At 40.2% G+C, this 17280-nt stretch overlaps 1 protein-coding gene across 2 annotated transcripts in view; it reads right to left on the reverse strand.

The window, feature by feature from the left end:
• LOC135475165 (uncharacterized) overlaps positions 1 to 17280 on the reverse strand; it is a 62683-nt gene that overhangs the window by 12037 nt on the left and 33366 nt on the right. Inside the window, exon 1 of one of the 2 annotated variants that reach the window (XM_064754950.1) lies at positions 1348 to 1582. The exons of the other annotated variant lie outside the window; for it this stretch is intronic. The gene's annotated coding sequence lies outside the window, so the exon portion shown is untranslated. Of the gene's footprint in view, positions 1 to 1347; positions 1583 to 17280 lie in introns of those variants that run through there. 2 annotated transcript variants of the gene reach the window in all.

A 17280-nucleotide genomic window follows, 5' to 3' on the forward strand; every position in this document is an offset into this window, starting at 1 on the left:
AGCATAACTGATCTTGCATCAGTATAAAGGTCCATATAGGCTCCAATAATAAGCCTGGACCCAACTTCTCTAGTTTTCTCAATCCAAAAACTGTACAATATACTGTCATACAAGTATAATCTTTGGAACACCAAACACGTATCCAGCAAATTAATAAATATCATTGAATTAATATGCAAAAATACTAATAATAGGCAAGAGCTAATACACAACATGAATAAATCTTAAACTAATCCAGAATACGCATAAATTAATAATTATACTCTACACAACCCTAGTAGCTGGAATTCAGCTAGTTTTATTTGGCTTATGTTTCAAAATCGCTGAAAAAATACATTTGTAAACCCCATGCATGTGGTATGACTAAAACAAATGTACATGTAAAAATAGGCTATCAACGAAATGCATGTACATAAACTAAACATACGTAACACTGCTACAAGGTGTGACAGTATCACAAAGATTTAAAGATTTTTCGCACGTCAGACGTGATACTTCTGTTAGAATTTCACTAAGCATGAATTCATGTATTCTTCTGTTCACTGTAGGCTGTATGCGCTGCATGGAAACTTTCACTAGGTAACTGCTAGGAATTCACTTGATATCAACATGTACAAAATCAAGTTTCTGGGAATTTCGCTCGGCGAGTTATACATGTGGCATGAAGACACACAAGATGCAACTGCTGGGAATTTCCACCTGGCATGAACATGTGCACATATGTTACTGAGACTTCACATTGTATGGACATGTACATGGTGCAGCTGGTGGGATTTTACTTGACATAAACATGTACAAGATGCAGATGCTGGGAGTATACTTGACATAAATATGTACATGGTGCAGCTGCTGGGATTTTACTTGACATAAACATGTACAAGATGCAGATGCTGGGAGTATACTTGACATAAATATGTACATGGTGCAGCTGTGGGGATTTTACATGACATGATGATCTTGTACATGTACATGGTGCAGCTGGTGGGATTTTACTTGACATAAATATGTACAAGATGCAGCTGGTGGGAGTTTACTTGACATAAATATGTACATGGTGCAGCTGTTGGGAGTTTACTGGACATGATAATCTGGTACATGGTGCAGCTGCTGCAATTTTGCTATACATAAACATATACATGGTGCAGCTGCTGGATTCTTACTTGGCATGAGCATGTATTGTACATGGTGCAGCTGCTGCGATTTTTACTTGGCATGAGCATGTATTGTACATGGTGCAGCTGCTGCGATTTTTACTTGGCATGAACAGTACATGGTGCAGCTACTAGACTTTAACTTGACACAAACATGAACAAGATTTTGCTGATGGCCATGAAATAAGGTATTTACCTGCAATATTGAAGGTCAGATTCAGATGCAAGAGACACTGCCAGCCCTCTTAATGAATCAACATCTAATTCTATCCATTCCTTTAGTAAACAGGCTATTCTCATTCTAATGCTTCTACTTTAAGTAAAGATAAGGTACCATTTTACTCCTGAATCTGTTTCAAATTCACTTAACACACTAGAAAATACACCCTGATACCTGTACATGAATATACAGGCACATACAATTATGTAAACCTAACACATCTCTTCATCAAGTTCATGTACAAGGATCATGTAGTGTCATCTAGTTTCTATAGCATGTATAGTAATATATACATGCAATCCACGTAGATATGCAATCCACGTACATGTATGCCTGTCCATGCAAGCTAAATGTGGAGGCATTGTAGCACTGTAATAAACAAGCCTGGGTGCACATGTACAGTTCAGCTGTGATAATAACTTTGTGCTGACTGACTGTGTAATAGTCACAACAAAACAGGTCATCTATTGGGATCTATGAGTAATCTAAACACTCCACACAATGTACGCTCTTGCCAACACCTGCAGTACCGCACAGGGCAGTGATCACCACAGTGGATAATCCATGCTGCATCCTACAGATAAATCAGAGTTTAATGGCAGAAAAAAACATCTAGTTTCAAACATGACAACAGACGGTGGGGCCCCTGAATCTTATATATCAATGTAGCAAACATGATATGCCTGTCACACATGGAACACAAGGCTAAGACTGATAGCCTTCAAGGCTTCTCCAGATCTTAAGGTGAGATGGGGAGAAGTCAGGCCACGTGTGATGAATGCGACCTGGCCCTGGGGTGGGTAGGAATAAGTAACCTGCCCGCCCTCCCTCCCACCTTTACAGGACGGAGAAGACAGCCTGGCACCCCTCCCTTCCTCCCCACTTCCCAGGGACAAACCCTGCACTTTAGCCATGGATCAGTACAGTACCATATTGGTGAACAAATTGCCATGACAGTTTGGCCAACAAACAAAAGATTTATTGAAATTTCCCTGTCAAACTGAAAATGGCAGCTTGCATGAAAACATCATTATTCATCAGCGCTGAGCCGACACAGTGGAGCCCGACTGACAGGACTGTATGCAATCCTGGGTGATGGGCTCCGACAGTTGTCATGACAACCTCAGTAGCGGCACCCACAGATGTCGTACATCATTTTTATCAGCAGCAATATCGCCTGTTAGTTTTGATGGTAGGTTAGTGACAAGGTGACCCATCAGTAGCAGCGGCCCCACCCTGACAAACAGCTTGTTAACGGCGTCCACCCTGTGATCTCTCCACCCTCAGACAACTGTGCACAATGAACTGTCGTGTGAACATGACACCTTAGTTATTCAGGTATATTCAGTTATTATTTACATGTACCATAAATTTGATTTCTGCATTACATGCATGTAACTATGACATTATTAAAGCCTTAACCCTTCACTCATTCTATCCATGACTATGTTTTGCAGTCCATTCTTACATACATGTATGTCGACATGCTATAAAAGATCTATAAAAGATCTCTGCCTTTTTCATCTACTGAAATCAGGTGTATATTACAGTGGTGCATAATGCACTGGTAGAATGTGCGTGCATGTTACAGATATTTCACATGTATCTTCAGCACTAAAATACATGTATATACATGTAATTCAAATGAGCATGTACATGTATATGATATGCATCTATGCACATATCTATGAATGTGTCAAATCTGCAAGTAAGTTACACGTAATGCGTGCATGCAAGATTACACAAGCACTGCATCTTCAGTTGCCTGTGCAATGGTGCAGAAACTCTACATACATGTACTGTCCAGTGCACAACCTCTGAACCTCATCCTAATCTGATACCTCCTAAGGTGGTATCATTGTACCGTTTCCTGCACATGTAGCAATCCAGTGCCACGATCCCTGCACATGTAATATCACAGCTTCCTCGACCAAATCCAGGCAATATGATGTCTATTACAGACCAAATCTGTATGTCAGTCAACTCGACTGAAAAGAATATACACATTTTTGCAAGTGAAAACTGAAATATTTGACACTCGAGTGATGAATAACACAGAAATTGACAACAGCACAGACTCAGACCGGCAGCACCTGGACTATCATTTATAATAATGTGCTTGTTTAGTGTAACCTAACCAACATTCCAAAATCATTTTTACTTTTCTCTCAATGTTAACTGCTTTAAAATCACCAATTTAGTCATTAACCAGAATCAGAAGAAGAAGAAGAAAAAAAAAAAAAAAAAAAACGATCCCTACTGTACACGTACATTTACTTAACCTTTTCTAGACAGGTTTAGACTAAACAACAAAGAATTTGTTGCGGATGGCCTCATCTCCAACCCTCTCAGGATTTACCCTATCCATATACCTTTCATAAACAAACATTTTTTTTTCATGTAGGTGTAGTCTTCCTATGTACCTGTAATTAGTTTACCCCAATGGATATCAAACCTTCATCACAATTAACCTGGGATATCATATCCTTCACCAAATAAAATCTGGGACATCATATCCTTCATCAAACAAAACCTGGAATATTATATTCTTCATCGAGCAGAATGCTCACTATCCAGGTACAGTATCCTGGCTCCCAATTCCCTGCCCACCCCCTCTTCCGCCCTCATCACACATGCACACACCAATGCTCATGACTTCCTTTCCTTCATTTCCAACTACCTCTACACACTCTCTCCATCTCACAGCACACAGGAGTTAAGCCTCCATTAAGCAGCACTATCTCCATCCAGGTAGCCAGCCGCTCATCCCACTGACCTTCACTTCCTTGATATCTGTCCGTTTTTTCCCTGGGTCTGACATGACTGATGTTCTGCTGGGGAACCATCAAACTCCATCAGCCTAATCCTGCCTGATTGTGTCAACTGATCTCTGAGCCAGCTTCACATACTCTAAATCAGCATATGCCAGGCTCTATGCTGTACAGCCTCCTTATATTGTTCTGTATGTCACAGGGTCTTCCTTGTCACTTCATGATAAAAATCAAAGCTACATATATGTGGTAAATTACCTAAAATTTCTCCAACAAACGTGCATTTTCACAGCCCAAAACAGTAGTGATATAATATAACTTGAGTGAGTGAGTGAGTGAGTGCATATGGTTTAACACTGAACTTGACAATTTTTCATTCATATTACGACGAAGGAGTCCTTAGAGTGAATGTTATGTGCCTCCATGTGGCAGGACAGATTTCCGACACTCCTTTAGTACTGCTTCACCGAGACCGACTTACCACCACTGAGGTAAGTAAGCCGCCCCACCAGAGCCATTATACTGATATGAGTCAACAAGTCAGTGCACTATCGCCTTAAAGCTGGACTTGTTTCTTTCCTGCGACATATAGTTTTGCTGCAAATTGTCATCAAATTGCGAAAAAGCCATTTTGCAGCATATTTAGCGGTCACGTCACAGAAAACTGTTACAACTGGTAAAGCTGAAAACCAATGCGTGCAAAGCGCTATACACTTACTCTATGTATGCTGAAAATTGTTGAGCTGTGTTAAAAAAGAGGGGACATTCACGCGTTCAAATATTGCTTAAAGGTTGATTTACTCCGATTGGCACATTTAAATACATGTGATATACAGTGTACTTACAGTGCACTAATGACCATGAAGAATGTTGGCTTTCTGATTAAGCTGGTTAGGTATCTATACACAGACACCATTAAGGTAACCCGAAGTGACACCGCTTAGGCTTGCAATAGCTTCTTGAACCCCGGCATCGCTGCTTTAGCAGTTATATTTTGGATGTTTTTTTGGGCATAAACTGAAAAGCATACCAAGTACAATAATAATTCTTACAGATTTGTAATCTGGACGTCAAGCAGTACTACACAGTGTTTATTTAATCATTTTGAGCAGTTTTTAGACTTGATCTACTTTTAAGCTAATTTCATTGGTCAGTTTGAGTACAACTTGCACACCAAACAAAAGTTTTTGTACAATATAGGTACGGCAATCCACCTAAATCTTGCAAGTGAAATTTCATCCAAAGAGCATTAGCCGATTTCTGGAAGAAGATGGTTTAAGCTTATCAATAAAATTCAAAATGGTGCTAAATCACGTGACTGGCCAAACAAAACAAAACGTCAAAGCCTGCTTCATATGTTGGCTATTAAAAATGCCAAGTTTGTTTTTTCTACCTTTACTGGTTTTGAAGATATTGCAATTGATGAGGTGACTATGAATAAAAATAACAAGTTATTAAACACATTTTATTGCAAAAATGAAGATCTGTGATCTGTTGATCTATCTACTGACCAATTTTCAGCTTCATAGCTATTGAGCTGTAATTGCAATTTAAAGAAATCGTAGGAAAAAACTAAAACCACAGTTGTACTCAGCAGGCTAAAATACATCTAACTGCTGTCTTGTTTTCTTTAAAAATTCATCCACAGGTCATCACATGACTAAAACGACCAATAGCGAGCTTCCTCGTGGGTTACCCCTGGGCTCTGCCCGGTTTCCTCCTACCATAATGCTGGCCGCCGTCATATAAGTGAAATATTCTTGAGTACGGCGTAAAACACCAATCAAATAAATAAATAAATCAGTAGCGAGCTTCCACATTTCTCGACCGATATGCATAGAATTTTCAATCCTGATACCCCCAGTAGTCTTGTACATGCATATCAATTTTCAATGCAATTGGATCTGCATTTCTGGAGAAGAATGTTTTTTAGATTTCCATATTGCTTCAATATGGCCGAAAAGTGGGTCACAGGTGGGTAAAGTTTTATACTCTAGCAGGCATCCTAAGTGATTTGGTAATGAACATGTGTAGAAAGTTAACAGCTGTGACACGCAGTTTTCTAGCAAACGAAAAAAAAAGAAAAAGAACCCCCCCCCCCCCTGTTTTCAGAGAAGAAGGAACACAATCTGGGCAAGACCAATAGTCTTGAATATTTGTCATGGCACACAAATGCAAATGTACATTGCTTTACTGTAGAGGTTCCCATTAAATTACATCAAAGCACAACCTAACAAAGCATTCAGAGAACATCTGTAGCTTGCCTGATTAAGCAGTCCGTAATAATGTTAAAATGAGGTCACAGGATCAAATACTGTCCTCTAAACCAAAATAAAGTAGAATGACTTTGATCATTCATAAAGTAGAAGATCTTGCCAGTTAAATCACCTGAATGCATGACTATGGCCACATGGGCAATTTTATCGTGGTGACACATCATGGTGACAAAAAAAAAACTAAATTATTATAATGTGCATTTATACCATTGTATTTTATTAGAATTGCAGAGCTGTGACTTCGTATCTTATAGAGTTGTATAAGCCTTGTTGGGAGTGCAAGCACCACCTTGCTGGAGTGGTATTTGATATGCAAACACACATCCAGGAATGGCCATCTTTGTATGTGGATATGGTCTTAATATTATATCCACCAATGTCACTGTGGTGATGAGCTCCCAGGCCATGAAATTTGGGAGGTTGACATAGCCAAAACATTGACATAGGTTATGGGTTTTAAGCCTTGGATAAGCGATTGTTCGATATCACCACAATGTGGAAACGGACCAATCGCTCACGTAAAATGGTTACGTGAACACCTGGCTAATATTTACTTATTTATTTATTTGATTGGTGTTTTACGCCGTACTCAAGAATATTTCACTTATATGACGGCGGCCAGCATTATGGTGGGAGGAAACCAGGCTGAGCGCGGGGGAAACCCACGACCATCCGAAGATTGCTGACAGACCTTCCCCCGCTACGTACCTGGCTAATAAAGTCAGCTACCCTACTGCCTAGCAGTTTTTCTCCTTTTATTTACTGTAACTTCGGCAAAGACTATCAATTTGCTCAGATTGACAATGTCAAAGAATGTCGAGAAAAAGAAAAAGTTTAGCCTCCAATCCATGTATGAGAGCCCATTCATATACAGAAGCTAAAAAAAAAAAGCTTAGCAGGACACCACCACTTTTCACAATATCTCTCCTTAATTTGTACAGCAGAGCTAAAAACCAAAGCATACATATATCAAAGCATGAGCATGATGTGACCAGGTAGAGTCTTTGAAACCTGAAGTAGTATAGAAACCAGGTAACCTTGTGAGGAAATGTAGAAAAAGAAGATACCCTCTCTCAACCACACGTCTTCCTCTCTGTGTTCACCCCTTCATGGGATAAGGTTGATATGATCATGATTATGTCTGAGCTGTCAGTCAAGAGGCAAACCTTGGGGCGATAGACAGCTTTGACCTACAACTGTCACAGCCCTTCCTCTACCACTGTTTTATCTCTAGCCTCTCTCCACCAATTTCCTCAACAAATGTCATATTTATGTGACAACTGCTGTAAGTTAAATACACATGTCCCTTCTCTCAGGGGACTTTAACAGGCAGGGGTCAGACCAGGATCTAAGCATTGCTCTGTGAGCTATTGCACACCTAGCCACATCCAACATTTGTCAGCCTGCAGAGAGGTCCCCAGCCTGGGAGCTGGGCATGACCTTGCTGCTATAACAGGGGGAAGTATGTGTAATGTGCAGGTGACAAATGACTGACAGCCTACCCGCTAACCATTTAAAGTGCTAATTGCTAATGGCCTAACATCAAGGGGTCGACTGTATAGCAATGTTCTAATACATGTAGGTGTCATCAGGCTTACAGGATTATCCCAGGTGTACAGGTTGCATAATCTTCAACATCTTTCTACCTTACCTAGAAAAGACATTTAACATTAACATTTAATGATTTCACTGAAGCCATAGTTTCTGGGTTGATAAACCTGGCCAAACCTTCACAACACATACTGCTTTCACTGGTAAGACCATTATCAGAATCTACAATATACATAAACACTGATGATTTATTAGTCAGACAATGTGACCTAGCAATATAGACCTTCGGAGTAAAATAAAGGACAATGTTGGTGAAATAAAGTCCTGTTGGTGAAAGTCATACTCGCCGAGTTGAAACCATGTTAGCTGAGCTGAAAGCATGTTGGCTGAGCTGAAAGCATGTTAGCTGAGCTGAAATCATGTTGACTGAGCTTAAATCATGTTAGCTGAGCTGAAACCATGTTGGTTGAGCTGAAACCCTGTTGGCTGAGCTGAAACCATGTTAGCTGAGCTGAAACCATGTTGGCTGAGCTGAAACCATGTTAGTTGAGCTGAAACCATGTTAGCTGAGCTGAAACCATGTTAGCGGAGCTGAAATGGTACACTGGCCAAGATCAGAGAATGTAGCAATCGATATGTACCATGGATGTACAGCTTAACATCACCAATATGTACGGTGGCTGCGAGTTCAAATCTACATGAAGCTCATGCTAGTTTCCTCTCCGGCCATATGTGGGAAGGTCTGCCTGCAACCTGCGGATGGTCATGGGTTTCCTTCGGGCTCTGCCCAGTTTCCTCCCACCATAATGCTGGCTGCCGTGGTATAAGTGAAATATTCTTTGAGCAGGACATAAAACACCAATCACATAAATAAATAAATAAATCACAAATATGGATAGCAAATAACAGCCATTTTTGCAAGCAGTTAAATGGAAAGTCTGGAGCAAGGTTGGTCAATTTACTGTTAGAACAGAAATGTAGCAATCTTATCAAAGGCAATGCAGTACACAAATCATAGCATACACAGCAAAAGTTAACAAAAATATTATTAATGGTGTGTTTTCACAATGACCCTGAGGCCTATACCCATGGCGACAACACGAAAACACACAATATGATACAGGTGAGAATTTTGACTAATGACCAGAGATAAGACCTGAATCACCTGGTGCTTTCTATAAACCACTGACATTTTGTACATGTAAACAATGAAAAATTTATAATAAATTTTATATAAATAGGGAAGTGATCACAAGGTACAGCCCAGTATGGAACTAAGTTGTGGCTACAATGAAATACCACAGATGTCATGCGGAGACCTGGCCTTGCTATTAAACTGATACCATATGTGTCTTGAGTAGTATAAAAAGAATCCAGGGATAGCATTTGGTGTTAGGAGTGTAATTCACACCAACATATGGTGAAATCTACATGCTATCAATTTAGTCAAGTCATTATAGCCACTCACATCACATCTCCCACCTGACAGTTTGGCAGGTTTGAGAGAATCCTATGTTCACATCAAGTCCACTATCTACTCTGTCTTGTGTCATGAGAAAGGCCATACAGGCCATAAAGGCCATGAACATGTATATACATGGAAATTAGAAGTACATATATATGTATATATATATACATGAGTCATATACCACCTCACATACATCCACATGTAATTGTCAGACATTCTCCTCCCCCAAAACTAAACCCTGTGATTGATACATTGATCTACATCTAAATGTAAATAAATGCACACAGATCCATCCAAAGTATAAATAAGTAAAAAGTAAAAAAAAAAAAAAAAACCAAAACTTCAGCTGGACATCCCTCTCAGCATACTATACATGTACATCTATAAACTTAACACTGCAGCATAACTCTAATAATGGAGCCAATGTCAAAAACTAACATGAGAAAACTTACAGCTACACGTACATATATCCATGTATATACGACAGCCTTATCATATACATTACAACCAGAACATGCACAAGAATATATGTTCGACAAGTAGGTATCATGAATATTATCGCAACTCCTCACCCCCAAAAAACTCCACCATTTCTTCCCCAAATTCTAGTACTAGGAGACAGTTGTATTATAAATCTGCATGCACATCAGCCTAACATCACACAGGTTACACGATATGGAGGGTGGCTGGCCAGCAGTAGTTTATCAACACAGTAGTGCGCCCTTACCTTTGCGGACTGTATTTCTAGCTATCAATTGAAGTCCTAGCCAGCTTGTCACCCTGTGAGGCAGACTGATTAGCTTCAACAACACAGCGCTGCTTTCTTTTATCTCCTAGGCCTCATAAACACAGTCTGCAATGCAACAGCTTTTTAATCATCCAGCCTCAATCTTCTCCTACATCTGCCCGTTTTTTTGTACAGGAGGAGGGAGTCGAGTATAAAACAGGTTGAAGGCGTGCCATTAATCACCGACTGCCTAATGGGGGCCTGTTCTATCAATAAATAGCCCCATAAATCAGCTGTCAGTGTCAGGCATCAATCAATCCACGCACACACCCTACGCAACTCAGCCTGCCAAGCCCTGTCCAAACACATCAATCAGGCTTTAGAAAACACGCAAGTTCATTGCCAACTTTGGCCTCCCCTATCCCTTTAGTCTACCCTTCCACAGGCGGCTTTAAATGTGCAGCAACAAGGAAACAGTTGCAGGCTATCAGATGTTCCACTTCAGCAAGGCTGCCCAGGCTCAGACCTCCACACTACCTTTACCTGTTACCAGTGACAGCTCACCCATATTACCCACTGGGACAGTCTGAGGGGTCCACCATGTTACAGGGGATACTGTTACGCCATTCTTCTACTTGATAGCTACATTGTCATACATCATGCATGTACATACACATATGCTTATGTACTAATGTCAATAGACATTTTCAGTACCCAGTAGCAGAAGTATGTTCCTCTAACCTCAGTTCTGGTATACCTCACCAGAGGTATGTACCTCTAGCCTCATCATGCATAAACCCAGCAGCCTCACACCAATGCAGTCGCTGCGAGTTCAAGTCCAACTCATGCTGGCTTTCTCTCCACCCGAACATGGGAAGGTCTGCCAAAAACCTGCAGATGGTCGAGGGTTTCCCCTGGGCTCTACCCAGTTTCCTCTCACTAAAATGCTGGCTGCTGTAAATGTAATGTTCTTGTGACTGGTGACTAAAACACCAATGAAATACATAAATTAATACATCAATATGCATAACTCTGGCATATATGTACAATGTCCTGTACATACATGTAGGGGCCTCCGTAGCTCAGTTGGTTAGCACGCTAGGGCAGGGTAATGACCCAGAAACCTCTCACCAATGCAGTGGCTGTGAGTTCAAGTCCAGCTGGCTTCCTCTCCAGCCGTACATGGCAAGGCCTGCCAGCAACCTTCGGATGGTCGTGGATTCCACCCATGTTTTGCCCGGTTTCCTCCCACCAGAATGCTGGCTGCCGTCATATAAGTGAAACATTCTTGAGTACGGTGTAAAACACCAATCAAATAAACAAATAAATAAATAAATAATATATTCCTCTGACCTCAAAATAGAATTCTGGAGTCCATGTACATGTATATAGCTCTGACCTTAACACACAGAGCTCTGGTACATATGTATATATGTACATGTGTATATATATATATATATATATATATATATATATATATACCTCTGACCTCATGTCACACAAATCAGTGCTATATATGCAATATACACCTACATATGTGTACCACTGACCTCAACAGAGAACATGTCTGTCCTGAAACCAAGGAACTACTTGTATAGCAAACATGTATGTACCTCTGACCGTTATTAACAAGAAAGTGGTTTTATGACTAAGTATGGCACTGGAATTCATGGGGCACATATGAAACAACAGTTACCCAACTGACATACAAACAAGCTAAGAACTACTTTAAGTAGCATGTAGTTTTTTAAGGAATGTTTTAATTTTAGTTTATTATATACCGTACATCACCTGTAATTCGATAAAAAAAAGGCAAAGGACTCATTCATTTACTTTGTTACATGTAACACATATATGCTGGTGTGCACACCATACTGGTAGAAGGCAAATAAACTTCAGCAAATAGACTTCAACAAACAGACTATGCAAAGGTACACACGAACATCAGCCATTTCTAATAATCAGGGCTCTACAAAGAGAGTAAGAATAGTGAAATATACAAATCCAATGCCCAATTCCAGGCTTGAACCAGCACTAGCTGTCATAGGAACTGGACAACTATCATCTTATGCCACTCAACCTCAACCATTCCCAAAATGGTAAATTAAAACAACATCAGTCAGATATATTATATTATGACATTATATTACTATCAATAGCAACATGTCTACCACAAAAAAAACAAACAAAAAAATAACCTACAGTATGTTAAGGCAGAATTCCCTATAGTATTCAACAGATAGGTGATAGAACAGGGGGAGACAACTGGAAACATGTATACATACATGTATATGTGTATGTATATAAATAGAAATAATAATAAACATACATACATGTATGTGTTAATATAATACATGATCATGAACACATATTGAATTTACATGTGCTCCTGTGAATTATGAATTTCTTCACGTTTCTTGTCCAGTTATGCTGCATGATTACATGCATTTCCAATTCATAAATTCTTGCTGTACAATGTCCATTGATATATACATGTATATAGATATACAACATGAAATTGATTACTAAATTCCCCCTACCAAGCCAAGTGAGTATCTAATTATACATAAGTGATGGCCGGCATAAGCACCACCATGGGGCTGAATGCACCTCCAAGCCTGTTGACATTTTTTAGGACAACCTGCAACACCGTCCAAATGCAGACTTCTTGCAGGCAGCACATGCAGGGTTTATAGCTGTCAACGCGATGTGAGATGTGTGAAGTGGATTAGAGCAAGGCAGATGGCCATGGCTCAGATTTCTGTTGGGAAGTGTTGAGGACAGGGCTAAGTGGTTGCCATCACTCAGCCGCGACTCTCTGCCCCGACAGGTAGTAGGCCAGCCTGATGTAATAACAACATTAATATGAAAACTAATCCATGACCCACTGCCTCTGCAGAAGCTTCTTCACCAAGCCCATTAATAAGCAGGGCGATTACCCAGGTTTTACTCCTGTAATGGGCTGTCTGTCAGCGGACATCAAATTTCACCTGTAGTCACAATGTTACCCCCAGGTATATACACAGGTAAGGGAAACACCTGCTGACATTGAGCTCACAAGCAGTTTCATCAGGGAATAACTTGCCCCGGACAACTTCCCACCATTGCGTAACAAATGAGAAATGATTTGGTGTCTGGTTACCCAGTTGGGACAGAGTATCGTTACAAGTATCGGCAGCGGAATCATTTATTTGTATGGGTGATCCAGCATTCTGTCCTAAATGTTCTCTGAACAGCATGAATGAGTCCAAAACTCAACCAATGGCAAGTACAATGACAACCCTTCTATCTCCCCTTGACAGCTAGCTATTGGTCAAGTCTTACCTGTCGATTCTTGAATGCTGGTTTCCACATTCCTCTGTGTTTGAAGAAGATGCAATTCTCAATACTTACATGTGTATGCATGTAGTCAAATCTGTTTTTATTTCTAGATTTTGTTTATATGTTTCGGTTCATTTTTTTGTTGTGAAAAATGTCTTCACAATTCCTGTATATTCCTTATAAGAATCAATTATTCACAACAAAGTATTTTTTTTTCAACAGACAGCCTTCAATACGTGGTTAACACTATCAAAGGCACAAAATACACAATTTAATAACATACTTTATAGAATTTACTTAAGTCTTGAGTAGAGCTTTTCTAGAATATACCGACAAACATACAAATACATGTATGTACTTCACTTCAACTTAAAATATACTAGAAGTAAGTACAATATATCATCCATCAACCTTTTCGCACGCAAAATCCACCTTTTTGTGTGATTTATGTAACTTTTAAATTAGACTTTTAAAATAAAAGTACATTGTTTGGGTTGGTCAAATTTTAGGGTTTTATAAAAAGTATCATTTTAACACTCCACACAGAATGATACCAATGAAGTATGCTTGAATCAACATCTTACAATCAATTGCCACAAGGCTGATTTGATTTACCTGATTTGTGTTTTACGCCGTACTCAAGAATATTTCACATATACGACGGCGGCCAGCATTATTGTGGAAGGAAACTGGGCAGAGCCCAGCAGAGACCCACAACCATCTGCAAGTTGCTGGTAGATCTTCTCACATACATCCGGAGAGGAAGACAGCATGAGCTGGATTTGAACTCACAGCGACTGCATTGGTGAGAAGCTTGTGGGTCATTATGCATCAAGGTTGAAGAAATACAGTAATACTATCATCAATTATCCTCAGTAAAAATACTGTCACAACTTAATACACAGTTTACCGATTTGAAAAGGTCACAGGTACACATCTGTCCGAGCAACATGCAGGTTTATCTGAAACAATAACCCAGTTCTACATGTCAACAGCTGGTTAAATAGCATTAAACATCAAAACATACAAAAGAAACATACATGCACGTCTATCATGTGGCACTTGTATGGGATAGCTTCTAATCATCAATAAATTCTGACAGATGTGCCAACTGCTAATGTCTTGCAAGCTTAATGTCAACAGCTGAAGAAATTTGCACATCAAAAACCCTGGTCATGTTTGCACACCTGTACATCAGTAGCTGAGGACATGTGTGGACACCTGTCCATCAGCAGCTGAGGAAGTGTGGACACCTGTACATCAACAGCTCAGGATGTGTGGGCACTTGTACATAAACAGTTGAGGATGTGTGGACACTTTCATATCGATGGCTGAGGACGTGTGGACACCTGTACATCAATAGCTGAAGGTATGCATGTTCACCTGTACATCAACAGCTGAGGAAGTGTGGACACCTGTACATCAACAGCTCAGGATGTGTGGGCACTTGTACATAAACAGTTGAGGATGTGTGGACACTTTCATATCGATGGCTGAGGACGTGTGGACACCTGTACATCAATAGCTGAAGGTACGCATGTTCACCTGTACATCAACAGCTAAGGGTGTGTGGACACCTGTACATCAAAAGCTAAGGATGTGTGGACACCTGTGTATCCAACAACTGGGGATGTGTGGACACCTTGTATATAAATGGCTGAGGATATGTTTGGACATCTGCACATAGAGCTTAGGGTATATGTGGACATCTGTACATCAACAGTTGAGGATATGTGAGGACATCTGTATATCAATAGCCGAGGACATGTGCACGCACCTGTACATCAAAAGCAGAAGACATGGGTGTTCACCTGTACATCAACTGCTGAGGATGTGTGGAAACCTGTACATCAATAGCTGAGGATGTGTGGACATGTACATCATGTACATCTGTATATCAACTGCTGAGGGTGTGTGGACACCTGTACATCAACTGCTGAAGATGTGTGGGCGCCTGTACTTCAACAGGTAAGGACATGTGGGGACACCTGTAAAACAACAAGTAAGGACACGTGTGGACACCTGCACATCAACAGATAAGGGCATGTGAAGAAATCTGTATATCAACAGGTGAGAACATGTGTGGACACGTGTACATCAACAGGTAAGGGACATGTGTGGACACCTGTACATCAACAGGTAAGGACATTTGTGGACACCAGTACATCAACAGGTAAGGACATGTGTGGACACGTGTACATCAACAGGTAAGGACATGTGTGGACACGTGTACATCAACAGGTAAGGACATGTGTGCACACCTGTACATCAACAGGTAAGGACATGTGTGCACACCTGTACATTGACAGGTGAGGACATGTGTGGACACCTGTACTTCAACAGGTAAGAACATGTATGGACACCTGTACATCGACAGGTGATGATATGTGTGGACACCTATACATCAACAGGTGAGGACATGTGAAGACAACTGTACATCAACAGATAAGGACATGTGAAGACATCTGTACATCAACAGATGAAGACATGTGGACACCTGTACATCAAAATGTCTTGACAATATAACTATATAGTACACTATAGTATATAAATACTTATAAATATACGAAGAACTGTAAATCAATAGCTGAGGACAAAGATAATGCTCTCCCAATGCTCATGACAGATGCCAGGGCAAGACAGAACTAGCTTTTGCTGGACGAGGCATTGATTGAACTCGGGGTCCCCCCACTTAACACACTGGAAGCACTACTGTCTTGTGACCAGCAAAAGCCCATCGAGGTTTTATACATTTATAAACATGTTGACGTAACTTGGCTAGGACAACGTAACTTGGCTAGGATAACGTAACTTGGCTAGGATAACACTTAAACAGCCATGTTTGCAGGTTAATTGAATGAATGAATGATCATGGCCTAATGTCACTTGGCAGCTTTTCAGCCATATTGTGACAAGAAAATATTAATATCAGGAGAAGATAGCATATGGTTTTGGAATTGATAAAGATAACACTGAAAATCAAACAAAAGTATACATATTTAAAACTAGCAAAAAAAAAAAAAATTCAAAAACTTGACGTGTGCAATGAGATGTGTGATGAGAGGTAACTGCAAATACATGTACACGTATGTATAAAATACAGTATGATCACAGCAATTTTATTGAGCAAACAGAACTGTGAACAAACACAAACACATCTATGCATGTACCTGCAGACCGAAAGAGATGAAAGCTTACCTCGTTATCTAGTGACAACTGTGCATGCGAACTGGTGACATTTATCAGGATCAGAGCATGATAGCATGCAAAAGAGCAGTTGATGTCTGTACCATGAATGTCCTCTCAACAAAAACACTACATGTATATGCAATGTCCAAATGATCATTAGAGACACCTGAACTGTACAATGTACATGGCTGTACTCGCCATAAATATGTACACATGATACCCCACAGCTTTCGGCAAAACTTAGTTTAGGTTCCATCGACCAGACCATAATCTCATTTTGAGTGAGACATAAACCTACCAAACATTCCTTAGAAAGGATTTATTCAACTCCACTTGGGGCCATTCTGGAGGGGGACTTTGTCGACCCTTGACTTTCCTCTGCTCGTATCCTGGCAACAGGAGCAATTTGGCGGTCGCCAGCAGACAATGGGGCGACAGTGATGATATGACTGATGTATGGTATACTCTTTACCCCTATTTACTATCCTGCCTGGTAAAACATGCCAGCTCTTTTCTTTATTACAAACAATCTCTGTCAAAGGCTGGCCCAGACATCCGCCTGCCTCCAGCAGACCAAACAATTCAAACCCCATAACATTTGACTGT

Source organism: Liolophura sinensis, chromosome 9 (assembly GCF_032854445.1).
Source record: "Liolophura sinensis isolate JHLJ2023 chromosome 9, CUHK_Ljap_v2, whole genome shotgun sequence".
Lineage (NCBI taxonomy): Eukaryota > Metazoa > Mollusca > Polyplacophora > Chitonida > Chitonidae > Liolophura > Liolophura sinensis.